The sequence below is a fragment of the Apodemus sylvaticus genome, chromosome 2 (genome assembly GCF_947179515.1).
Source record: "Apodemus sylvaticus chromosome 2, mApoSyl1.1, whole genome shotgun sequence".
NCBI classification, from domain to species: Eukaryota; Metazoa; Chordata; class Mammalia; order Rodentia; family Muridae; genus Apodemus; species Apodemus sylvaticus.
This window is the reverse complement of record NC_067473.1, coordinates 65,514,328-65,527,765: the sequence shown is the minus strand read 5'-3', so window position 1 is coordinate 65,527,765 and position 13,438 is coordinate 65,514,328.

The following is a 13,438-nucleotide window of genomic DNA, read 5'->3' as shown; positions in this document are numbered from 1 at the left end:
GCTATGCTTCTGTAAGTAGCCCCAACAAAGTCATTGATTAATCAAATGAAACATGAATGGGGCATTTCCTTGGCCTGCTATCTCTGCTATATCTGAGCTAGTAGACAATTGTTCAAATCCCTTCATGAAAATTCACACACACCAATCTCTTCTGTAGTGGAACTCATCTTTAGTAATTGAGACTGTCTTTCTAAATGATTGGCCAACAATTATTTAATTTCTATAATGAGATTTTTATATAAATTACAAAATAATATAAAACTGCAATAACTAAATATCTTTAGCTGTTGTGATAAGGAGATACATAGAATTCACCATTGAAACTATTTTCTTTGATGTTAATTTTAACCACTTTTAAGTATACAGTCCAGAAGCATTAAAAACATCCATACTGTTGTGCACCTATCATAGTGCATCCATACTGTTGTGCATCCATCTTCCCTACTTCTTCATGCTCCCAAAGGGAACATGAAGAATATGAAAATATGATTTCTCTACACACTTGCCAACAATCCTTGTATAGTTTCTTTTTCTAAATAGCCATATTAATCATAATGTTTGAATTTTTAATTTTTTCTGTTTTAAACTGAAAATAGGTTATTTTTTATACAATATTTCCTGACGACAGTTTCCTCCCTCCACTCCTCCCAGCTCGCCCCCCCTATTCTCTACCCAGATCCCAGCTCCCTCCACCTTCTTTACAGAATATGAATATATGGTGGAATTCTATTACTTTTGATACAATTTTTATTTCTTATTGAATTAGCCAAAACATTAGTCTCCACAATTAAAGGAAGTTACTTTTAATTGTAAAATCCTGTGTCTAAATAGCTATTTTACTCAAAGCTCAAATAAATTTTCTATTATTTACATATTATTTACATAAGCCCAGTCTTTTATTTTACAGAGCAATCTAGTCATTTACTCCTTTTGATTACAAATCAGGAACCTGTGACCTAGCCCCTAGATTCTTAGGAGACAGCAAGCACACACTTTCTTTTAACATTGCGAAAGAAATTAGGATCTGAATTTTTATACAATGCCTCTGTTAAGCACAGATAATAAGACAAGTGGGTGGGACCCTGTCCTGAAATTACTATTTCTATCACACCTGGACCTGGAATCTCTGTGTCCCAGGCTGACCTTGAACTCAAGAATCATAAAAAAGAAAATTTCAAGATTTAGCAGCACTAATACCTGCCCTAGTAGATCAGATGATATAGAGTGTGTTTAAAAATAGTTCCTTTATGAATTCAACATCCCCAACCCTGATGCCCCACAGCCCCTGTAGACCAGCACCAGGTAAGGTAAAAATTCTGTGGCCAAACACTGACAAAAATCTCATTTAAAATGAACTTGTACAGTGCACAGCTACAGGGACTTACAGATAATCATTAAGAATAATGTTGCAGGGATGGAAAACAAAAAACAAACAAACAAACAAAACAAAAAACAGCATGAATTCACCAAAGCTTTTTAAATAAGTTGTTATTTAGGACCTGAATTAGCCAGAAAAATACTGCTTTTCCTTAAATTTTTGAAAAATGAGTCATTATCTTGGAGAGCTTTTATAAACCTGTGGAAGAGTTTCTTGCAAAGTAAACAGCTATTTACTTCGTTCAAACAAGGAAACCAATTAGAAGCTGTAGCACAAATTCTGAGGACTTTTATTGATTTCTGTAACTTGACTCATTGAGCGCTTGGGTCCTGATTCCCAAGACCTTTTGAATTGCTTGTTACTCAGTCAGTTATTGAAAATATTTATCAAATGAGGGATCAAATTATATAGGACAAGCAATGGCAGTCTTCAATATGTCTTGTGTAGTTTGGACTAATTTCATTTTCCATATTTGAGTTTGTATATGTCCATAGCATACCTAGGGGAAGATATTCATCTGGAAATCCAATAAGAAGTTTAAGAGCTTGGGATAAATCCAAATAAACAATTGGAAAAACACTAAAACTGAATGGCAGAAGCCCGAGGCAGGGAGCAGTGGATGAAACACCGTTCCAATACAATAGTAGAAATAAAATGATAAAATGAATTGAATCAGAATTCTCAATGGATATTCCCCTTTACAAATAACTAAAACTAGAGAAGAGAGATTTATAGAAGACAGGGTTTATAAGTCAGAAATGGATTGTTTTTCTTTCTGTTTCCCATACTCAGTAAAGAGCATTTGTAACTACAGTATCCTAGTGCTGGCATGCAGTTCAGCAGAGCTCACCCAGGACACTTGGGACACTTCAATCTCTATGCATCTTATGTGCCATCTTAAACAAATAACATTAATCACAGCTTACTTGTTTTTATTTATTTATAGTTTCCATTATATCTTCATAATATTATGTTTCTTTGCTTTAAAATCTCTAACAGTATAACAATAAACCTAAGAGAAAGATATGAGTAGAAAATCTTTGAGAAACAATATTTTAAAATGTCATTTTTGTCATATATTTTCAATTTTTCAAATATGTGTATATTGTGTGATGAGCCTATTTATTTTCATGTTTTCTTATCCTCCCCATTGATGTACATTATTTGTTCCTCTAGATAGATTCAGTTCTACTTTCATTTCATATATATCATTTTATATAATTATTGATAAAACCTAAGGACTAAAAACAGAAAATATTCAATTCTTGTCTTCCTACAATTGCTCTAATCCACCAAACTTCTACATGATATAATTATCTCCAGATGCACCTAATTTCTTGTAAATGGCATAAGAAACTTCATAAAAAAAGGGGTATAATATATATAGATACGGCTAGCACTATGTAATATAGCTATAAAATAGGACTTAGAAGGTAAGTGTTATTTCAAAAAGTAAAATACATTCAGTACCTACCACTCTATGTGTAGATGTAATTGGGCAGATATATACCATAGAGAAACTGCCAAAAGACTTCATCCCTAAGGCCCCTACATGAGTGGTGAATGCCACTCTTATGTTCTTTCTGTTCTTTGTGGCAAAAATTATATCCATTTTGTGTGTACAACACATTTCTAAATATTTAATTAATTTTAGGAAAGCGGCACATAGCATACTGCTTCATCCATGTGGACATCAGAGAATGACTTGCAAAAGTCAGTTTTTCCTTCTGTCTTGTGGATCCCAGGGATTGAAGCCACATCTTCAAGTTTATCAGCAAACACTTCTACCTGATGAGGCACCTTACTATCCTCTATATTACAAATTCTTTATCCATTCTTCTGTTGACAGACAATTAGCTTGATTCCATAATGTATCTGTTGTGACCCACACTGCCATACACTTTGAAACCCAAATACCTCTGTGATATGTTGACATAAGAATCCTTGAGTGAATACTTAGGACTGATAACAGCTGGGTCATATGGCAGCACAATTTTTTTTTTAATCTCCATACATATTTCCATATATTTTTAATAGAAATTTTTTTATATAAAAAGACTTTTATACTATAATATAAAACAAAGATTCAGCAAGTCTTACTTTCCCCAACTGCCTCCATGATTATATATAATCCCAAAGGCCAAACATTTGCTTTTGGCTCTAATCAAGTATGGCCAGGATGGTGAAGAATGACTGACTATTCACTAAGTAAAAGTCAGCTTCATAAAAAAAGGGCTATAATATATATAGATATGACTAGGCACTATGTAATATAGCTATAAAATAGGACTTACAAGGTAAGTATTATTTCAAAAAGTAAGATATATTCAGTATATACTATACCCACTCTATGTGTAGCTGTAATTGGGCAGAAGATATATACCATAGAAAAACTGCCAAAAAAAGAATTCATCCCTAAGGGCCCTACATATTAATAGAGATACTGAGTGGTGAATGCCAAGGACCAGCCTCTGCTTGGAGAGGGGTTTGGAGGAAGGGGTGTCTGGATGCAGCAAAAAAAAATAAATGACTCAAAGCCAAATTGTGGGTCAAAGCTATGCTCAGCTTGAGACAACTTTCTGGCCTGCTCTCTCTCTAATCTGCTTTCTCAGGAGATCTCCAGACAGCTCTGTTAAATTTGAGACAGTTCTCCAAGCAGTTCTCTCTTGTCATTCTACAAAACTCTCTGGATAACTCATGTCCTGCAGGTCATAAGCCCAGTCTTTTATTTTACATATCAATCTAGTCACTTACTTCTTTTGATTATGAATCTGCATCCTGTGACCCAGCCCCTTGATTCTTAGGAGACAGCAAGAACACATTTTCTTTTAACATTGAAAAAGAACTTGGAGATCTACCAGTCTCTCTCAAGCATAGATAATTAACTGGGTGGGACCCTGTTCTGAAATTACCATTTCTACCACACCTAGGCCAGGACTTGCTCTGTCCCAGGCTGACTTTGAACTCAGCAATCTACTTGTCTTTGTATCTCCCTGCATTTGTTTCTTTCTGACAAAATGGCTCATTAATGCAGCTGCCTTTGTTCCTAAGATTCACGAAGCCTCTCACAATTCATATTGCATACTTATTTTTTGAAAAACTGTATAGTTTTGAACCCATGTTCTTAGGGTTCTTTTCTACTGCCTTAAGGGATGTCCTGAAGGCCCCAGCACTTACCACTTTGCTAAGACATTAGCACACTTTTGCCTCCCTGACTCATGTTGTCTCCGATTATCATGGAGTCATTAACATTAACAGGGAGAACATTCCCCAGAGGAATATGAGGAAACAAACCTCATGCCCACAGTGGCCTTTGACAATTGTGAGGCCCATGCCTGCTGGCCCTGTCCCAGGGGCAGGAACCAAGTCATTCTATCCCTACCAAGGCCATGCCAGACATGACAGCTGAACATTTAATGCTGACTTATTGTAGAATGTATACAGAAAAGAGCATCTCAAGGTCTGAGGAAGGTTTACAACCTAACTTGGGAGGCCACCTAGCATGAAACTTCCTTCACTTGAGAAACTCTAATTTAGAAGTCTAACTTATAACTTAATGGACAATATGTGCTTTGCACTAACTAGCAAAGCTACCTTATTTCATAAGTATAAGAATAGTATATTTTCCTTCAGGTAAAGCCCAATAACCATTGAAATCAACAAGTGATTCTAGAATGAACAACCGGTGATGAGGGTCCTGTTAAATCCCCTTCACTGAAGAGTAGGAATTATTCCTCTTGAGATCATGTGTGTACAGTGAATTTATGTGCTTACATGAATTTCAGCAAATTATCTATATCCATACCACAATCTGGGTAATTCTTATGAAACAACTGTTGTGGGGCATTCACCAGAGAAGACTGCTCAGATATGGGCTTAAGCCAATAGAAAGTTTTATTAGCTGTCAGGTGACTAGACTGGGTGTGGTGGTTTGAATAGAATTCTTATTTAAATGCTTGGCACTATTAATAGGTATGTCCTTATTGAAGGAAATACGTCTCTGTGGGCTTTTGAGGTCTCCTACGCTCACACTTTGCCCAGTGGGGAGGACAGTGTCCTCCTGGTTTTCTGTGGAAGAGAAGTCTCTTCCTGGCTGCCTTTAGATCAAGATGTAGAACTCTCATCTCCTTCTCCAGCACTAAGTAGGCCTGGAAGGTGCCATGCTTCACTCTGTGATGATAATGGACTAAACCTATAAAACTGTAAGCCAGTCCTACTAAATATTTTTTGCTTTTTGTTTTTTTTTTTTCAATAGGAAAGTTGCTATGGTCATGGTGTCTATTCATAGAAAGACAACCTTAACTAAGACACTGGGTATTTAGAATTCCAGTGTAGCCTAAGCCTTTTCTCAGGATGAGCTTTTAAGCACATAAATTGTGTTCTGGGTTGAGATACTTCAGTTAACAAGAAGAGTTAGCCAGAAGCAGAACTAAAGAAACTAAAAAGCAAGATTAGTACATTTGAGAGTTTCCAGGAACTATATGGACTTTGAGGGATTAGGTCTTTGTTTTACTTTTGGCAGGTGTTATCTATGTCCTGATCTTTACAGCCGGAATGGTGTTTCCAACATGGAGTCAATTGTGCTAAGGCCTGGGCTCTGTTATAATAACTGAACAATTTTCTTGTTTTCTAGAGAGATTTTATGGGTTTGGAAGTGGTTTGGTTTATAACTTTATTCTTCTACCACAATCCTGGCTGGAAACATAACAGCATCCTCTAATGTCAATGGAGAAGAGATTATCAAAACTGCAGGTAGGAGACTGGTTTCCAGCTGTCATAAAACCTTTCTGTTGGATAGAAGCTTTGAAATATAATTAATTTGTCCTATCTAGCATGCTCTGTGATTGTTTGTCTTATATTCTAGCATAGTCACTAGAATGGACATAGCTTTGTTAAAAAAAAAAAAGCTGTGTGACCTGTACAACCTCTAGTTCTGTAAGATGTAATATTTTTGGAACAAAGACATCGTTACAAAAGATGCTCCTATATCCTTGACAAAAGCATAATCAGAACACCTGGCCAGTTGAACATTGAGCATCTACCTGGCATTTCATGTAAGTAATATCCAGTCCAATCTTTATATTAATACTTTAAAGTGGAAGTTATCATCCATATGCCATAGATAGTAGAAATAAGGTTAATTTTAGTCAGTACCTAAGGCTTGATGGGAGGAGAGATTACCATGGTAACGGGTAATGGAATGGGCCAAAAAATGAGGTGACCTTTTAATCAGAATCCAAAAGAAATAAAGGAGGGTAAGGAATAAGTGAAATGAAAAGGATACTTTATTAAGATAAATCTAGAATTTTATTCCCAGACAAAAGGAATCAATCATTTTTGCATTAAAGAAGAGAGACAAATAAGCCTTGAAGTCAGCAGTATATAAAGACAGAAGAGTTCTGGGCAGGAATTAACCAGCATGATGGAGCAGACCTAGAGTGAAGACTTAAGTCTCTCTGAACACTGCCAGTTCTGCTTCACTGTCACTTCTGCACACTGAGTTATCTTTGCAGTGCTGTGGTTAAAGTTGTTCACATAATGGCACATGGATGGTGTGTTAGGAATGCCAAACACCATATATGAGAAGAAAGAAGGAAATGGGAGGACTTCACATGAAAATTCTGCTACTTTCCCTTGTGGCTGACTCACTAGTCTGCTTAGTGATCCCAAAGGCTGTTGTCATCTGAGAGAAGTAGTGAGTCTCAGGGCTGAGACCTTTAAAGTCAGGAATCACTCTTGTGTGTTTCAGAGAAGCTTACACTCATGACGAGATGAATGTGAGTCCAGAGCCTCTTTTGACTATGAATCTGAAGAAAACCCAAAGCTTTAGGTCTGAGATGCAACATAAAGAAGATGTTGCAAGACATGACTTTTGCTCAAGAGCCATCATTAGCAGCATCTTCCTTATTTCAAATAGACACAACCTTAGTGATAAATTATATACGCAGACTAAGAATATGTAAGTACATGTTGCCTCCAAACTTGGCTTCTGTTCCTCCTCACCCAGAAACCCTTCCTAAGGAGATTAGTAACTTCATAGTATGAAGGAGAGTTGCCTGAACCTGTGGGGAAAAAAGAGGAGCAGGGGGGTGGCAAAGGCAGGTCCCACATAGGAGAACTCTGGCAGGCAGAGCCCACAAAGTGGGGTAGAGGGACACTGGCAGGCCTACACACGGCACTGTGATAGGGACTGTGGGTGCTGAGTACCTGTAGAGCATGAGGCTGCCTGGCTAGCGGAGAGGGAGGTCCGTGCTCAGAAGGTGGTACCTTCTGGCATGGGCCTCCCCAATACCTGTTGAGGAAGCTTCTTGGCTGAGAGGAGGCTTGATCCTTCCCTGGAGGCTGGAAACACTGAGGCCGGCTCTATGTTCTTACACTGCGGGTTTTGATAAGAAGAGACAGTTCATAGTTTCAATGTTTTATTATAGAAAGGTAAAAAGAGAAAAGGAGATAGAAAAATAAAGAGGAAAGACAAGATAGAGGGATGAGGGCTGGCATGACTACGTGAAAGGGGGAAAAGAACAGAGAGAGGGGGAGCAGAGAGAGAGGGGCAAGAGGGGCCAGAGGGCGAGGAGGGGCAAAAAGCCTTCTTTTATAGTAGACTGGGTTGCCTGGCAACAGCCAGGTAACCAAGGGGCTGGGAAAGCCTGGCTGTAGCCAGATGACTGTAGGGGTGGAGTCCAGCCTGGGGCCTGGGGCGTGGCCATACTTGACTGATGGCTACAAGATTATAGAGTTGAGGAGTCAGCAGTCTGGGAGCATAACTTACAGGTTCCATCCATGGTAGAAAGTTCTACTGGGTCTCCAGAGTGGCCTTGCTCAACCAGTCTACAGACTGCCTTACACCAAGGTCCCACATGAACCCAGATCAAACTGCAATATATACATATACATATACACATACACATACACATTCACATACACATACACAGACACAGACACAGACACAGACACAGACATAGACACAGACATAGACACGTACATATACATATATATTATACACATGCACATGCACATACACATACGTATACATACATTCATGCATACATATATACATACATACATACATTATATATATATATATATATATATATATATATATATATATATATATATATATATATATATGACCCTTTGACTGGTTCTTGTGTAAACCATGGCCCCTAAAGAATATCAACCACACTTTCTGTTCCTGGGTCATTTTTTAACACTATTTCTGAGGTCATGTAAACAAATATCTAATCACTCCATTTAAAGAAAAAATGGCCACTTCGTGAAGCACTGAGTTTTATTAGGCTTACTTACATGAGTACAGGTGAGGGATTGCATGCATGAGCATGAGTGAGATGTTACTGATAGGAACAAAAGTGAGTCAAAGACAAGTCATCATTAAAGCCCACCCCCACTGGCAAAACCTGAAAATCTCACTGCAGGACTTAGCAGGCAGCTCAATAGGCTTGGGCAGCCATTGTATAACATCCTCCCTATCATAAGAGGAGGCTCCTGCTTTGGCTTTCATCTACTGCTCTAAAGCAACCATCCTTAGAAATCTTCAGATTCCAAACCTCATATCTACCTCCTTTCTGAGAAATACTCCACTATTTTCAATATCCCTATGGAAATCCTTCACATCCTTTCTAGAAAGCCTGTCTCCATTCACAAATGGGAAGTCAGGTCTTGCTGACTGAGAGGAAACACCATCTGAGACCAGAGCAAGTGCGAAGTTTACTACATGGTTCCGTAGTCATTATTACGGCTTACATTCACCCCAATGTTGTATTCATAGCAACATTCTATGGTGCCTATGAACATTTCCCAAATATCATTGCTCCACATTCCTCTATTTCTATTTACTCTTTTTATTAACCATTCCATTCATTTACATCTCAAATGATTATCCCACTTCCTGGTTACTCCTCTACAACACTCCCATTCCACATCTGCCCTCTCTTCCCTCCTGTTTTCCTCTAAGAGGGTGCCCCCTGGTTCAGTCACCCTCGCCCACCCCACCGTTCCAGCATCCCCCTATGCTGGAGCATCAAACTCCCTCAGAATGAAGGGCCTGCCCTCCCACTGAAGACAGACAAGGCCATCCTCTGCTACATATGTATCTGGAGCCATGGATACTCCTTGGCTGGTCTAGTCCCTGGGAACACTGGGTGGCCTGGCCAACCAACGTTGTTCTTTCTATGGGATTGCAATCCCCCTGTGGTCTTCCTCCTTCCACCAGCTCCCACACCAGGGTCCCTGAGCTCAGTCTGATGGTTGGCTGCAAACATCCACATCTGCATTGGACATTGGTCAGTTCCTGGCAGAACCTCCCAAGGTTCTGTCAGGAACTTGATGACCAACACTAGGTCCCTGTCAGCAAGTGCCTCTTGGCAACAGCAACAGCCAGGGTTTGGTGTCTGCAGACAGGATAAATCTCCAAGTGGAGCAGTCCCTGATGGCCCTTCCTTCAGTCTCTGCTCCATTTTTTTTTGTCCCTGTCTTTCCTTTGGACAGGAGCCTTTCTGGGTTAAAAACTTTAGGATTTGTGTGTGGCCCCATCCCTCAACTGTTTTTTGGTTTGTTTGTTTGTTTGTTTTTGTTTTTTGACTATCTACTGGAGGTGGTCTCTGGCTATTGGAGTTACTTTCTTACTTCCATTGGAAGTGACTTCTTCCTAGACCACCTGTTTTTACCTCCATAGGCATGAAGGGTAGGTGACATCCTGGAAAGATGGGAGAATATTCAGTTTTTGCAGGGACAGAAAAAAATCTCAGTAAAACTGTGGTCAAGCTGCTGGCATACATAGTGGAGTCTCCTAGCTGAACAGGCTGAATCTCCAGGGTGGAGAACAATCCATCAAGTATCTCTGTTGAGTATTGAAAAAGTTAGCCCTTTCCAAATGAGCTGTGTCATAGAATGAACCAGAAACTCCATACCTTTTTCTCGTGTTTGTTGGTACCAAAAGGTGACAAAATGACCAGAAATTGTTTTACATCTCTAAATGACATTCTGTCCCATGTCTGTAACATCATGACTGGGTGTTTGTGTGACTCCAGTTTCCATGTTTCCTGTGGAGGAGGCAGAGGACAGAAAGAAAGAAAGAAAGAAAGAAAGAAAGAAAGAAAGAAAGAAAGAAAGAAAGAAAGAAAGAAAGAAAGAAAGAAAGAAAGAAAGGAAGGAAGGAAGAAAGGAAGAAAGAAAGAGAAAGAAAGAAACAAAGAAAGAAGAAATTAAGAAAGAAAGAAATAAAGAAAGAAATTAAGAAAGAAAGAAACAAAGAAAGAAGAAATTAAGAAAGAAAGAAAGAAATTAAGAAAGAAAGAAACAAAGAAAGAAATTAAGAAAGAAAGAAAGAAAGAAAGAAAGAAAGAAAGAAGGAAAGAAAGAAAAATGTAAGAATTACTCCTACGTAAATAAAGATGAGAATTTCCTGAGTGCCTTCTAGACTTATCTATACCCCAAAGCCCAAAGGTTACCCAGTGATGGAGAGCATTGTCCATTGTAGGCTGTCCATGGTAGGCTAATGCAGGACCAGAGAGCTTAAAGTCAGGCCTTTGGTTCCTAACAAATTGGAAGAGAAGTCCACAATGGCACAGTCTGTGTTGCACTCAGAGATGCTAGGATGACCTCATAAGAAAATAAACCAGAGAGTCATCATGGGCACAATAGGCTCCAATGTAGCCCTATGAGTATCCTCAAGTATTCAGTGTGTGTTAAACTATGCATATACACCAGAAGTGGTTCTAGAGAGCAGAAGTACAAAGATGAATCTTTTAAGAATCTGGAATTGGCTTAATAATTTGCCAGTACCTTTTAATTCACCAGCACCTTCAACTACTGAAACCTCTCCAGATACTCTCTCTCCTGGGAGTTCAGAGAACATTGAAGTCCTGTGGTAGAAACTATATTTCAAACTTAAAGAAGTAAATGCTTTTGATTATCTTGATCCATCAGTTGTTACTGGAAATGAATTAGGTGACCCAGCGTACAAATTTTCTACAATTTTGGGAAAAATTCAGAAAATGATTTTGCTGACTTGTTGCTCTTATTATTGCTGGAAAAATTGATGAAGGAAAAGAATGAGCTATATGATAAAATTGAACAGCTCTAGATGCAAGTAAATAATCTAAAGATTTCTAAATGTGTCCCTGAAGAGAATCTTCTCTCCAGAGGTCGAGTGGCAGAAAATCAAACTGAGCCCTCATTATAAGTTTGGCTGAATTACAGTGAAAATTCAAGTCTCAGCCCCAGAGGGTGTCAGTAGTTAAAGTAAGGGCATTAAGTGGCAAAGAATGGGATCCTATAACTGGGAATGAGGATGTGTGGGAGGACCCTGTTGAAGCTGAGAACTTTGAATCTTCAGATTCTCAAGAGTTTACCCCACCTGAGGAAGTAGTACCCTCAGCTCGACCCCTTGAACTAATGCCTTTTTTACATGAGGAAATTAATCCCTAAGAGTGTGATAAAACATTGGTGACTCCCTCTGAAGAAAATGCCAGGCAAGACAATACTGATGTCTCTCAAGGCCCACCAATACTTTCTTCTAGAACTATAACCAGATTCAAGGCAAAGCAGGCCCCTAGAGGGAAGGTACAAAGTGTAGTCCACTAGGAAATGTGCTATAAACTGGGCTTGATACAACTAGAGGACCCCGTTATACCACTCCTGGGCATATAACCAGAGGATTCTCCAATGGAATAAGGACACATGCTCTATTAAGTTCATAGCAGCCTTATTTATAATAGTCAGAAGTTGGAAAGAACCCAGATGTCCCTCAACAGAGGGATGGATACAGAAAATGTGGTACATTTACACCATGGAATACTACTCAGCTATTAAAAACAATGAATTCATGAAATTCTTAAGCAAATGGGTGGAACTGGAAAATACCATCTTAAGTGAGGTAACCTAATCACAAAAGAACACACATGGTATGCACTCACTGATAAGTGGATATTAGCCCAGAAGCTCAGAATACCCAAGACACAATTCACATATCAAATGAGGTCCAAGAAGAAGGAAGGAGAGGCCCGTAGTCCTGGAAAGGCTCGATTCAGCAGTGTAAGGGAATACCAGGACAGGGAAGTGGGAGGGGGTTCATTGGGGAACAGGGGGGAGGGAAGAGGGCTTACGGGACTTTCAGGGAGGGGGGAAGTAGGAAAGGGGAAATCATTTGAAATGTAAAAAAAGAATATATCTAATAAAAAAGGAAATGTTCTATAGTACTAAGGAGCTTAATGAGTTTGCTAATTCATTCAAACAGAAGTCTGGGGACTATGAGTGGGAATGGATTTTAAGGGTGTGGGATAATGATGGAAGGAACATAAAATTAGATCAGACTGAGTTGATTGACATGGGCCCTCTGAGTGGAGATTCTAGCTTTAATATGGAAGCTCATACAGTTAAAAAAAAAATGTTAGAAGTTTGTTTGAATGGTGGGCTGAAGCATTCATCAAAAGATGGATGAAAAGGAGTTGAAGATGCCTGATATCTCTTGGCTTAGTGTTGAGAAAGGAATTTTATGTCTCAGAGAAATTGCAATGCTAGAGTGGAAAAATTGTGTAAAACCTAATCCTCTACTACGGGAAGGCTCAGAAGATATGCTCTTCATGAATCCTATAAGACACAAACTGATGAGAGGGATACCAGCACATTTGCAAAGTTTTGTTCTTGCCCTTTTCCTTGTGCCAGACCTTAGGGTTGGAGATACTGCTACTCAATTGGATAAATTAAATACAGTGGGTTTAATTGGGCCCCAAGGTAGCAAGGGCCAGGTAGAAGCATTGCATCGCCAGAGACAAGGTGATCATAGTTATTATAATGGACACCGTAGACAAAACAACATTTATAATGACCTAGACTGTATTGGTCAGCACAGGAGAAGTGAAATTTATAATGACATGACTCATATGGACCTTTGGTACTGGCTAATCAGTCATGGTGTTTCCAGGTATGAAGTAGGTAGGAAGCTTATTGCATATCTGTTTGATCTGTACAAGCAGAAAGATTCTCAAACAAATGAAAGAAAGGCTACATTGTATCATGGCAAAAGGCAATCTCAGCCAGTGA